This window comes from Rhinolophus ferrumequinum, chromosome 4 (genome assembly GCF_004115265.2).
Source record: "Rhinolophus ferrumequinum isolate MPI-CBG mRhiFer1 chromosome 4, mRhiFer1_v1.p, whole genome shotgun sequence".
Classification (NCBI taxonomy): domain Eukaryota; kingdom Metazoa; phylum Chordata; class Mammalia; order Chiroptera; family Rhinolophidae; genus Rhinolophus; species Rhinolophus ferrumequinum.
The window spans coordinates 76,112,379-76,122,983 of record NC_046287.1 but is presented as its reverse complement, the minus strand read 5'-3'; the positions used below and the strand labels follow the sequence as shown (position 1 = coordinate 76,122,983).

Below are 10,605 nucleotides of genomic sequence, written 5' to 3'. Positions count from 1 at the left end.
TTGTTTTCTTATCGATTCAGCCTTCCTATATCTTTTGATTGGAACATGTAATCCATTTACATTGAAAGTAATTGTTGATAGATACGTAGTATTGCCATTTTATTATTCATAATTTAGTCCCTCTAACATTCCTTGTAACACTGGTTGGTGATGGACTCCTTTAGCTATTTCTTGTCTGGAAAGCTCTTTATCTGTCCTTTGATTTTAAATGCTAGCTTTGCTGGGTACGTCCTTGCTTTTCATTATATTGACTATTTTGTGCCAATCCCTTCTGGCCTGCAAAGTTTCTGTTGAGGAATCAGCTGACAATCTTATGAGGGCTCACTTATAAGTTTCTAGTTGCCTTTCTTTTGTTGCTTTTAGGATTTTTCTCTTTGTCTTTAACCTTTGCCAGGTATGTCCCTTGTGTGGTTTGTGTGCGCTCTCCTTTGTAGTTGAACCTTGATTGCTATTGGCACATAAGTGGGTGGGATTGACCCTCAGCCTGACTGGCTGTTTGGTTTGGCCACCTCCATAGCTTATGGGCTGCTGTGCAGAAGGCTTACCCCACTGAGTGGGATTCACCCCAGTGGGCTCTGGTCTGCTGAGACCATCTTTTGTGTGTGCCACTTGTGGGACCTTTTATTCCCTTTCCTCTTGGACCTTTCCTCTTGGAAAGGGCAGTGTTCTGCTGTGGTCTGAAACCAGCCTCCAAGTATGTCAGGTCTGGGGCTTTTTGGGAGGGGCTCCAGTGCAGACTCAGGGTAGCCACTGCCTGTGATTGGCTGGGGGCTACCTGGTGGGAGTTACAAAATGATCTGCAGTTGTTCGCTGCCTGCACTAAACCTGGAGGCAGGTAGGAGAGGCCACGCTGCAAATCGAGGATGGCTGCCACCAGTACCAGGCCTGGGGTAGCTCTGTAAAAAGCCAGAACACTCCAAGGCCTACTGCCACTTGCCTGTGCCCTTAAGGTTCAGCTACTGAAAAAGCCTCATGCAGTATGCAAGTTGGGTGAGGCAGGAAGTCACTAGAGTGGGAAGAGTTGTGGTCACGAGGTTAATGTAGACTCTGGTTTGGTGCCAGTGCTGAGCCTGCAGTGACTCAGCAAAAGTCTCAAAGCTCACTGAGGCCAGTTGTTACCTGCCTGGGGCCTGTGGACTCTGATAGTTTTCCAAGAAAGAATGCAATGCAGGGGGTGCTGGCTGCTCTAGGAGAAAGTGCCTCCTGCGGTATGTGAATCTGGTGGGGCAGGGCCCCAGCTGAGTCAGTAGGGTGGAGCAGCAGAATTCACCAGGCCAATCAGATTCAGATTTGACCTGTGAGGGAGGGCTCAACACAGGAAAGATGGCGCCTGCCTGCTGGCTACACAGAAGAGGAGTTCATATGGGGAAAATGCTGACTGTTCTCCAGTCCTCCCCCCTCAAGCCACACGCTTCAGTCTGCCCCTTGCATGTCTCTGAGGCCCCCTGAGTTCCCTTCACTGGAACCCAAGGTGAGTACCTGTGAGTGAGCGAGTCTGTGCGTGGACCATTTAAGAGGACGTCTGGGTTTTTCCAAAGCCTTCACACTCTGACAGTCAGAATCCCCATTGTATTTCACAGCTAGATGTTGTGGGGGTTCCTTTTCCCAGCACCAGTACTCCAGGCTGGGGAGCCTAGTGTGGGAGGCGGGGGTCCCTCACTCCCCTGGGGGCCAACCTCTGTGGCCAAGATATCCCTCCTGATTGTCAACCACCAGAGGGAGTTTTGGGGTCTGTTTCATGTCTCCACTCCTCCTACCAGTCTCCACGTGGCTTCTTTATATTTTTAGTTATAGGACTTCTGTTCTGCTAGACTTCAGATGGTTCTCCAGGTTGATCTATAATTTAGTTGTAATTTTAATGTGCTCACCGAAGGATGCAGGCAGTGTTTATGTACTTCACCATCTTGGGTCAACAATAATTTCTTTTCATGAAATTTATGTTTTATTATGCATAACAATTGTGTCTATTAGAATACTGGTTGGGGGACATTAGGTGATACTCGTATTTAGATGCTGACCTTGATAGATTACGGTGCTTCCTGACTTAGGAAAGAGAACTCCCTTCCTTCCAAGGTTGTACAGTCATTATTGAGGGGGAAGGGGCTGGATTTCAGCCCAGCACTCAGAGCTGTGCTTGGAGTAAAGGTGCTTGTGGTATGTAGGGAGGAATTTGTGACCTGCTCCATCTGGGTTCCTTAGAAGGTAACCAAGGGACAATGTTCTTGACCATAACCTCCATCATGAATCTGAAAATGTCATCTCCATGGATATTTCAACTTCAAATAAATAAATTGTAATATATAATCTGAATTACAGAATTATAGGCTATGAGTACGACAAAATTTCTTCTGACCAAAAAGAAAATAACACAAACCTCATCTATTGATTTTTGAAACATTAACACGATGCCATAATAAAGAGATATAAGTATAAAAGTTAGAAACTTTGAACTATCCAGATTGTAGTCTCATTTTAACCATGTAATAATGTAAGCACTGTGGTCTCTTCAATTTCCCAGTGTGAAAAATGTAAGAAGCCGTATTGAACTTTTATGTATAGTAATAACCGACATTAAGTGTCTATACTAAATAGTAAAGATAAGAGGTAGCTTTCATACCTCTTCTGTAGGTGAGCCCACAAACTATTCTGACAATTTATTTTATGTTCAAGTCATTTGAGCTACTTACCCATATATTTTCTTTACTCATTGCCATCTCTTTCCTTCCTTTCTTCTAGTACAATGTGATTCTCTTGTCACTTGTAAGATACTTATGATGTAAGAACCCGTTTCTGAATATCTCTTGCAAAGTCCTCATAGAGATAGCAGCTACTATGGGGATAACATCCCCACTTAATTCTTCAAATAATTTGAAGGCACATATACATAGGAATAAAAACTCTGAAGATGAGTCTGAATATGTTTTCCCTTTTCTAAGAGCAATTTTGAAAAACATATTTTCATTCTTATACTAGACACTCCCCTACTTCTGGTACATCTTCTGGGTTTGTGTGGGTGATCAAGAATGACAGTTGATATGTTACTATATAGATTTTTATGTTTGTGACTAAAAATTATCCAAGACTAAGTTTTATCTTGGATGTTAGTGGTATATTCTGTAACATTCACCTTTTTTCTTTCTTTTTTTTTAGCACTTTCACTTTAATAAACTACAAATCAAGTGGATAATAAGTTAGGTAGGTTCTCACTTAGAAAAAATCTAAAGGGGAACGTAACGTAAATGAGTAGAAGTCACCAAGGAAATTTCTAGAAGAGAAGCTAATTTCATAGATCATCCCACTGCATCTACGGGAATTGTAATTAATGATCATGAAGAGCCTACCTGGTCCTGATGTATCACCTTAACAATACCTGGAACAATCTTTAACTCATTACTTTATGAAGCCAATAGAAATATTTATGAGAATGGTCAAAACCATAGTATAGAGTAAGAACTATCTTCATTTTGCTATACAGTTTACTTCAACATAAATCATAAACAGCAACAACAGCTAATAATGTGAGGTGTTTATTTAAATTTTCAATTTCTCCATATTAAGCAACTAGAAACACTCTTTAGAACAAAAACCAAAAAAACCCTTTTATTTATTTTAAGTGTGTTTTTTCCAGGACCCATCAGCTCCAAGTCAAGTAGTTGTTTCAATCTAGTTGTGGAGGGTGCAGCTCACAGTGGCCCATGAGGGGGTCGAACTGGCAACCTTGGTGTTATTAGCACAACACTCTAACCAACTGAGCTAACTGGCCACTCCTAGAAACATCCTTTAATTATTGGATTAATCAATTAATCTCCATTCTGAATTGTTCAGGATTCCTCATTGTTTTCCCTTGGTCAAATTCTGCTTATCATCTACTTATATTCCAGGTTTTGTTCTGCATCAGTACATAGCGGAATGTGTCTGTCATTTTTAGAAGATTCTCATTCTCTACATTGGTAATACTTTAAACCTATTTTAAGTATCATGTCCGCCACTCCTCAAGAGGTTTGCTTTCCCTAAAATTGTCTACATAGTGCCTCTTGCTTGTTGATGGAGTGAGAGGGAATGGAGTTTTTCTGTGTTTTCAGTCTTACAACTCCTTGTTCTCTGTGATCAACATTCTACCCTTCTGATTTCTTTGCACCTGCTCTTAGCATTAAATATCCCTCCAATAATTTTGATTCGTTTGGGAGCATATATAAGAAGTTTCCCATCTGTGTTGCATTTATCATGTTATTCAGTCTCCTAATAGAGGAGTATTCTGTACTTTATTTTTTTCTTTCCATTCTTCCTCAGTGCCAACTACCCTTAATATAATCCCTGCTCTATGTGGAAGGTAATGTTTATACTCACAATTTGGGAAGAACTTCTCCCTAATCATGTAACCAACTATAATTAACCTAATGCATTTAATTTGTAACATGTGATACATACATAGAATTAAAACAGTAGAATTAGAAAAATTAATAGATAGCCAGACTTTGCCACATACTTCTGCAATGAGCAACTTGGGTTTGAGGGCCATTTCTACCAATGGAGCCGGGAACCATCAAAGTGACTTTTGCTAAGTCTGTACAAAGTTCAGCACAGCTTAGCTTCCTATTGTGGGTCCAGGACTGACTACAATTGGCAGTTGGATGCCCTGGCTCAGTAACAGCTGGGGTCTGCAGTTCTATACTGAATCACCTGCCTGCTTTCAGAAAGTGCTGGGCCTGGCCTTACCCTGGATCATACATACACACCAGTGGGTCTCAGTCTTTACTATGCATCACAATCACCTAGGGATAGTTTAAAATCTATCAATGTCAGGGCCCCACCATCTCATAATCTTTTTCAAGTGATCAGAAGTGGGGTTAGATAGCTGTATATTTCAAAAACTAATTTGATCATCATGTAAAAATCCTTTCCTCTCATATATTCAGGTTCTTGTTCCCCAAAACTGTCCTTCAGATCTATTACATATTCTTTGTGCAAACTATTGCAGAAGAGTAGCAGGTTAAAACCCGATGAGCGTCAGATCATTTAGTCCTTTTATTTAGAGGCAAAATAGTAAAGACTGAAATAAGGTGGCTTGGTAAATGTCACCTTCAGCTGCGTAGGGTCAAATGAGAACAAGAAGTTAGGTCTTCCTGACAGAACCATTTCTTCCCCATCAGTTTATCTGACCAATTACCCTTCAGGTTGATGCTAATAAAACACTACCATATTATCCATATATGAATGAATCATACACTGCATATTATATTATTAAGGAAAGAAATTTAGTTTAACACTATTTCTAATGACAGCAATTTAAAGGATATTTTGGCAATCCTATGTTAAGTAGAAAAATCAAGTAATCTGAACATTTGCCTTCAAATTATTCTTATTATTTGAAGTTTGATTCGTTACAGGTATTAACCTAGTACATCTAATTCATGGATGTTTCAGTTCAACAAACAGTTGGAATCAGATTGTTTTTCATTTGTTTCTGTGTTTTCCCCTCGCCATTTCTTCAGCTCACCTCTATCACCGTTCTTCCTTTTAGACTCACGCTAGCTATCCTGCTACCTGGGCCTCCTGGAGCTGCACAACGGTCCATACAGCACTGTCTGAGCCCTGTGTCTTCCTCTTCTTCCTCTCAGGAAGGTCACACATATTCCTATTTTTCTCAACCACTTATTGGTAACAGCTCTGTTAATTCCACATTAGAATGTGCTTTCTCTGAGCTACTTATTCACTCTACTGTGTGCTGAGCGCTTCTCTGCTTCCTCGTTACAGTTGCATTCCAGAGAGAAGACAGAAAAATATGTAACAACGACAAAACCTGACAATATTGGATGTTGGGAAGTAATTAAGTACCATGGAGGTAAATGAAACATAAAAGGATTATCGAGAACACCTAGAAGAAGAAACATTTTGAAAAAAAAGAAATGTAATCACAGTACATGACTTATTTCTGCAAGGAGCCAAAGCTACTGAGTCATGATAATATGAACAGTGTTTATAGAATTGATGAGTAATAGATACATATTGTGAAGTGGAGGTGGGGTTACAAGGGGTACAGAGCGGCTAGTCCATATTTAGCTAGTCCATAAACAGCTAGTCCATATTTAGCTAGTCCATAAACAGCTAGTCCATATTTAGCAGCTAAATCCTCATCATCTGTGACAGTGAGGTATGCAATAGATATTGTCTAAAATTGATTAATAAAAATAACAACATAAACATATTTTCTATTTGTAAGTATCACCTGAAAAAGTAAAAAGTGGTTGCACCTAAGGAGTAGAGTGATGGGAGGTTAAGGACAGGCTGGGGACGGCTATGTTTGCATTATAAGCCTTTGATTTTTTTCTTTTTAATTATGTGCATCTATTGTTTTAATAATTTAAAAAGACAAAAATGTAAAAATAAATAAAATGAAAAAAATAGGCCTTGATGAAACTGACTAGTGACCTATAGAAAGAGGAAATATTTTGCTGCTGAGTCCCTGAGTCAGAATTAGAACCAGGCACATGAGTCCTATTGCTTTGTTTTGCTTCATTTTTGTGCTGCATTGTTCTGTGTGGTTGAGTGGATAAGATACAATCGCATCATTGCGCTTGTCCTGTAGGAGACAACTAATAAATGACAGATACTTTTATTATAATTCAATATCATAAATTTAATGATTGTGTGGCCTTAATCTTTTCGAATTTTATTTTTCTCATCTGTAAATTAATGATAACACCTTAAAGAATTTTTTAGTACATTAGGGAAATTTCTGACGCTCATCAAGTATTAGAGCTCCAGGGAGGAAGTAGGATAAAGGCTGGTTTTAGTTTTGGTTCCCAAACCTGCCCTTCCGATCTAGTAAATTTCTCATTCAGGCTGAGACCTGGGGAGGAGACGGTGGGTGAGTGGAAAAGTCGAGTTTGGAACCCTCCTGAGTCTGCGTGTGTTATCTATCTCTTGCTCTTTTTCTTTTCTCCAAATTACAGAAATTTTTCATCCTTTCAAACTTATCTTGTTGTTAATGTAGTGGTTTGTTTATGTGCCAGTACCACAACTATAGAAGCCTTGAAAAGCCAAAAGCTAATTTGTTGTCTACTGTTTTAAAGTATAGGTTTTAATAATTATTTAGCTATGGCAAGACCAACAGACCAAGAAACAAACTGCCATTGAAAGGTAGTTATTCCCAGTAGCCAAGAGGAAGGGCACACCACACCATGTACAATATGTTAGAGTCTGTCCAGGGGCAGAAGGAGCAAGGAAAAGGCAAGAGCCTTTCTCGTGCCTCCAGGGGAAGGAGCAGACAAGGCAGGGCAAGCAGGTCTAGACTGGTGAGTTTGAGTGATTTCAGTGGGCTGTGAGGTATAGGTGTTGTCCTGAATTGTCTAGTGATACCTGTAGTAATTTGGGTAGGGGGACAGTGGCCCTGAGTTTGAGACCTAAATAGAGTAGGTGCTTGGGGGTGGGGGCTCTGGAATGGTTGGTTTGCTTTTGAATGGTGCGGTTTTGGAAAGATTGAGGGGGGAGTGGTTTAATCTCTAGGTACTGACTAAGCCTGGGGCAGTCTTTCCAGGGCCAGCAAAGCCCCAGAAGCCAAGCATCAAAATACAGAAAACACAGAGAATACAGACTTCCATTTATAAAGTAAATAAGTCTGGGGAGCTCATGTACAGCATGGTGACTATAGTTAACAATACTGTATCGTATACTTGAAAGTTGCTAAGAGAGTAGATCTTAAATGTTCTCACCACCACTGCAGCAATGACAACAACAAAAAAATAGTAATAGTGTGAGGTGAAGGATGTATTAACTAACCTTATTATGGTAATTATTTTGCAATATATGTGTGCCTAAAATCATTACATTGTATACTTCAAAGTTATACAATGTGGTAAGTAAATTATATCTCAATAAAATTGGAAAAAGATAAAACAATAGGACATGGTTAGTACACCTACATTCTGCAGTGTCAAATAACATTTGGGGGCAACAGAAAATTTGCATTTAGTCTCCCAAATTAGAAGAACAAAAGCAATATTAGGAACAGTTAATATTGCAAAGTATTAATTACCCTACTAAACATTTCCATACTTTGTAAATGGCGCTTTGTTAATCATGATCTTAATATCATTGATGATTTGTTGTTGTTGTTACAGAGGCCCCCTTATATATATGCGTCTCTGCATTTGTAAAATATCTTCAGTTTGGATGCTTGGTGCCACTGAAAGAGTACTGCTGTGCAAATTGTTCTGAAATCCTGAACCGATCACGTTAGAAGCTCAGCTAGTTCCAGTGCCGCCCGTGATACCAATCCCAAAGTCTTGAAATCGAAGCATTCTTTGCTTATTTTGTTACCCAAGACAATCATACTTAAACAATCTCTGGAGATTTTAACAGCTGATGAGCTTCCTTAGGCGCTTGTGGCACCGTCCATAAGGGACCCTTGACCTTCCATTTTCCTGAATTGAGGAAAATATATCTGTGCTAACACAAATAAACAACTATTTCTTAATGGCCCACTCTGGGAAAATGCTATATTAAGTGTTTGATTTATTAATTTTTTTCAACACGTATTTATTGACTGTGGATTATGTGCCAGACACTTTTGTAGGCATTGAGGCTACAGTAGTGAACAAAATGGACAAAAGCACCTTTATGGAGTTTGTTTTCTTTTGGGGGGCTAGCAATAAACAAAATAAAACTTTATGGCATGTCAGATGGTGACAAGTACCATGGAGTAAAATGAAGCAGAGAAGAGGAGAGGGGACCTGCAATTCTAAGTAAGGCAACAAGAAAAGGTGTCCGTGGATGTGACATTTTAGCAAAGACATGTTTGATAGAGGATTGGTGGAGATGGGAAACTCGAGGGAGTGGGCTGGAAATACGAGATGTGGTGGCTGGAACTTGGGATGCTTGAAATGGGGATTATGGAGAGTATATAACAGCGATAAGAGAAAAAGAAGAGAAATATACTGAGATATTTCATGACCTTAAGAACTTTATGGTTTCGTTAGGGAGGAAAGGTTTATTAACATGAAATCATTAGAAGTAAGCAATTAAGGATGGATTCTGTTATATGGTTCACACAAACCAGTGAATTCTGTGTTAAAATACTGATAGCTATCTTAGTGTTTGCCAGAAAACTTGTTAACCAGATGACAGGTTTGGTAACTCCTAAAATTAAGGCAAATACCCACACTCATTATCACCTCTCTCACCAAACATTACCTCAGCATCTGCTATGTACAATTTACTCTGCTGAGTATCAGGAACAGGCAGAGCCGTGAATGTGAACTTTCTGTGGGAGGATATCCTGTTAGCTGCCCACTTGTAGAGAAGGCCCAGCATAAGGCCCTGGTGGAATTCAGAGGTACCTGAGATGACCACGAGGAGGAGGCCGCCCCCGGGGTTGATTTGCCCAAGGTTTATGGCTGAAGGAGAATGAGGGAGGGGCTTTCACAGACACGTGGGTATAAAGAGAAATGTGGAGGAGAGTTCAACTTTGATTTGTTTGTTGGTCCTGGATCTGTGGAGATGTATAAACAGAGAGGTTGTAGGAAGGGCAACCCTGATTGATTGAAGACTCCAGGGAGTGACAGGAGCTCGGCCTCCCTGAGACCCAGCTCCCTTGGCAGTGTCCTCGTCTGTAATATGGACAGAAGCCATATAAGAAGGTCTTGTCTTCTTGGGTCTTTGAGGATAACTGACGTCAGCAAGGGTGGGTGTGCAAAGCAGAACATGGGAGGGTGTTGGTGAAACATCCCAAGGATTCCCGGCAATGACTGATCAAAGCAATGGATGCTGTAGAAAGGGGTTGCCTGGAGAGCAGGTGTCTGCAGGAAGAAGTAAGGTCCTGCAAAACCAATTGTTGTGAGTGGGAAGTTGGAGGAACTCAGAGACAGGTGAGCTCTGTAGGAAACAGCCTCATATGTAAATATATTTTAGTACATAGCTCAGGGCTGTGTAAGTAATTTGCGGTACATCTTTATTGAATTGAAATGAATTATCAATCTAGTCTCTCTGGAAATTGACTTAAAACACAAGGTAGCAGAAGGTAAGTGCCAGGGAGATATAGATATTCGTGCAGAGGAGGGGGAAATATTGAAACACAAAATATGAGTGAAGACTTCGCCTGTGAGATAGGATGTATGGTCATGTGTGGCTTCGTCTTAGTGCAGAAATTTCATAGATCCCTAGTTATTATCTTCTGTCAGGATTGTAAAGAGCATAAGTCACATTGGCCGTGAAGCCAGACCAAGATAGGGATCATTATTTTCAACGGTAAAAACTTTTACAGGCTATTTTAATATCCTCCCGGAAACACTCAAGTATCATGCAATCACCAGAAATATCTTTCCACCTACATATACCCATGAAAACACTTTGAACATCAGTAGAAGTATATTATACCTAAGGTTGTACTATATGCATTTTATGTAGTAGTTTTAAAATTGTATTTCTTAATTATAGTTGATATACAATATTATATTAGTTTCAGGTATACAACATAGTGATTAGACATTCACATATCTTATGCGGTGATTATCTCCACAAGCCTAGTACCTATCGGTCACCATACATAGTTATTACGATATTAGTAATCATAAGAGTAGAGAATTTTTCTCTGCTCTTCTACCCTTT

At 39.9% G+C, this 10,605-nt stretch overlaps 1 protein-coding gene across 1 annotated transcript in view; it reads left to right on the top strand.

The window, feature by feature from the left end:
- Positions 1-1,267: 1,267 nt before the first annotated feature.
- Positions 1,268-10,605, top strand: part of TLR3 (toll like receptor 3) — a 60,190-nt gene continuing 50,852 nt past the window's right edge. The window contains exon 1 of the mRNA XM_033104940.1: positions 1,268-1,471. The gene's annotated coding sequence lies outside the window, so the exon portion shown is untranslated. The remainder of the gene's footprint in view (positions 1,472-10,605) is intronic.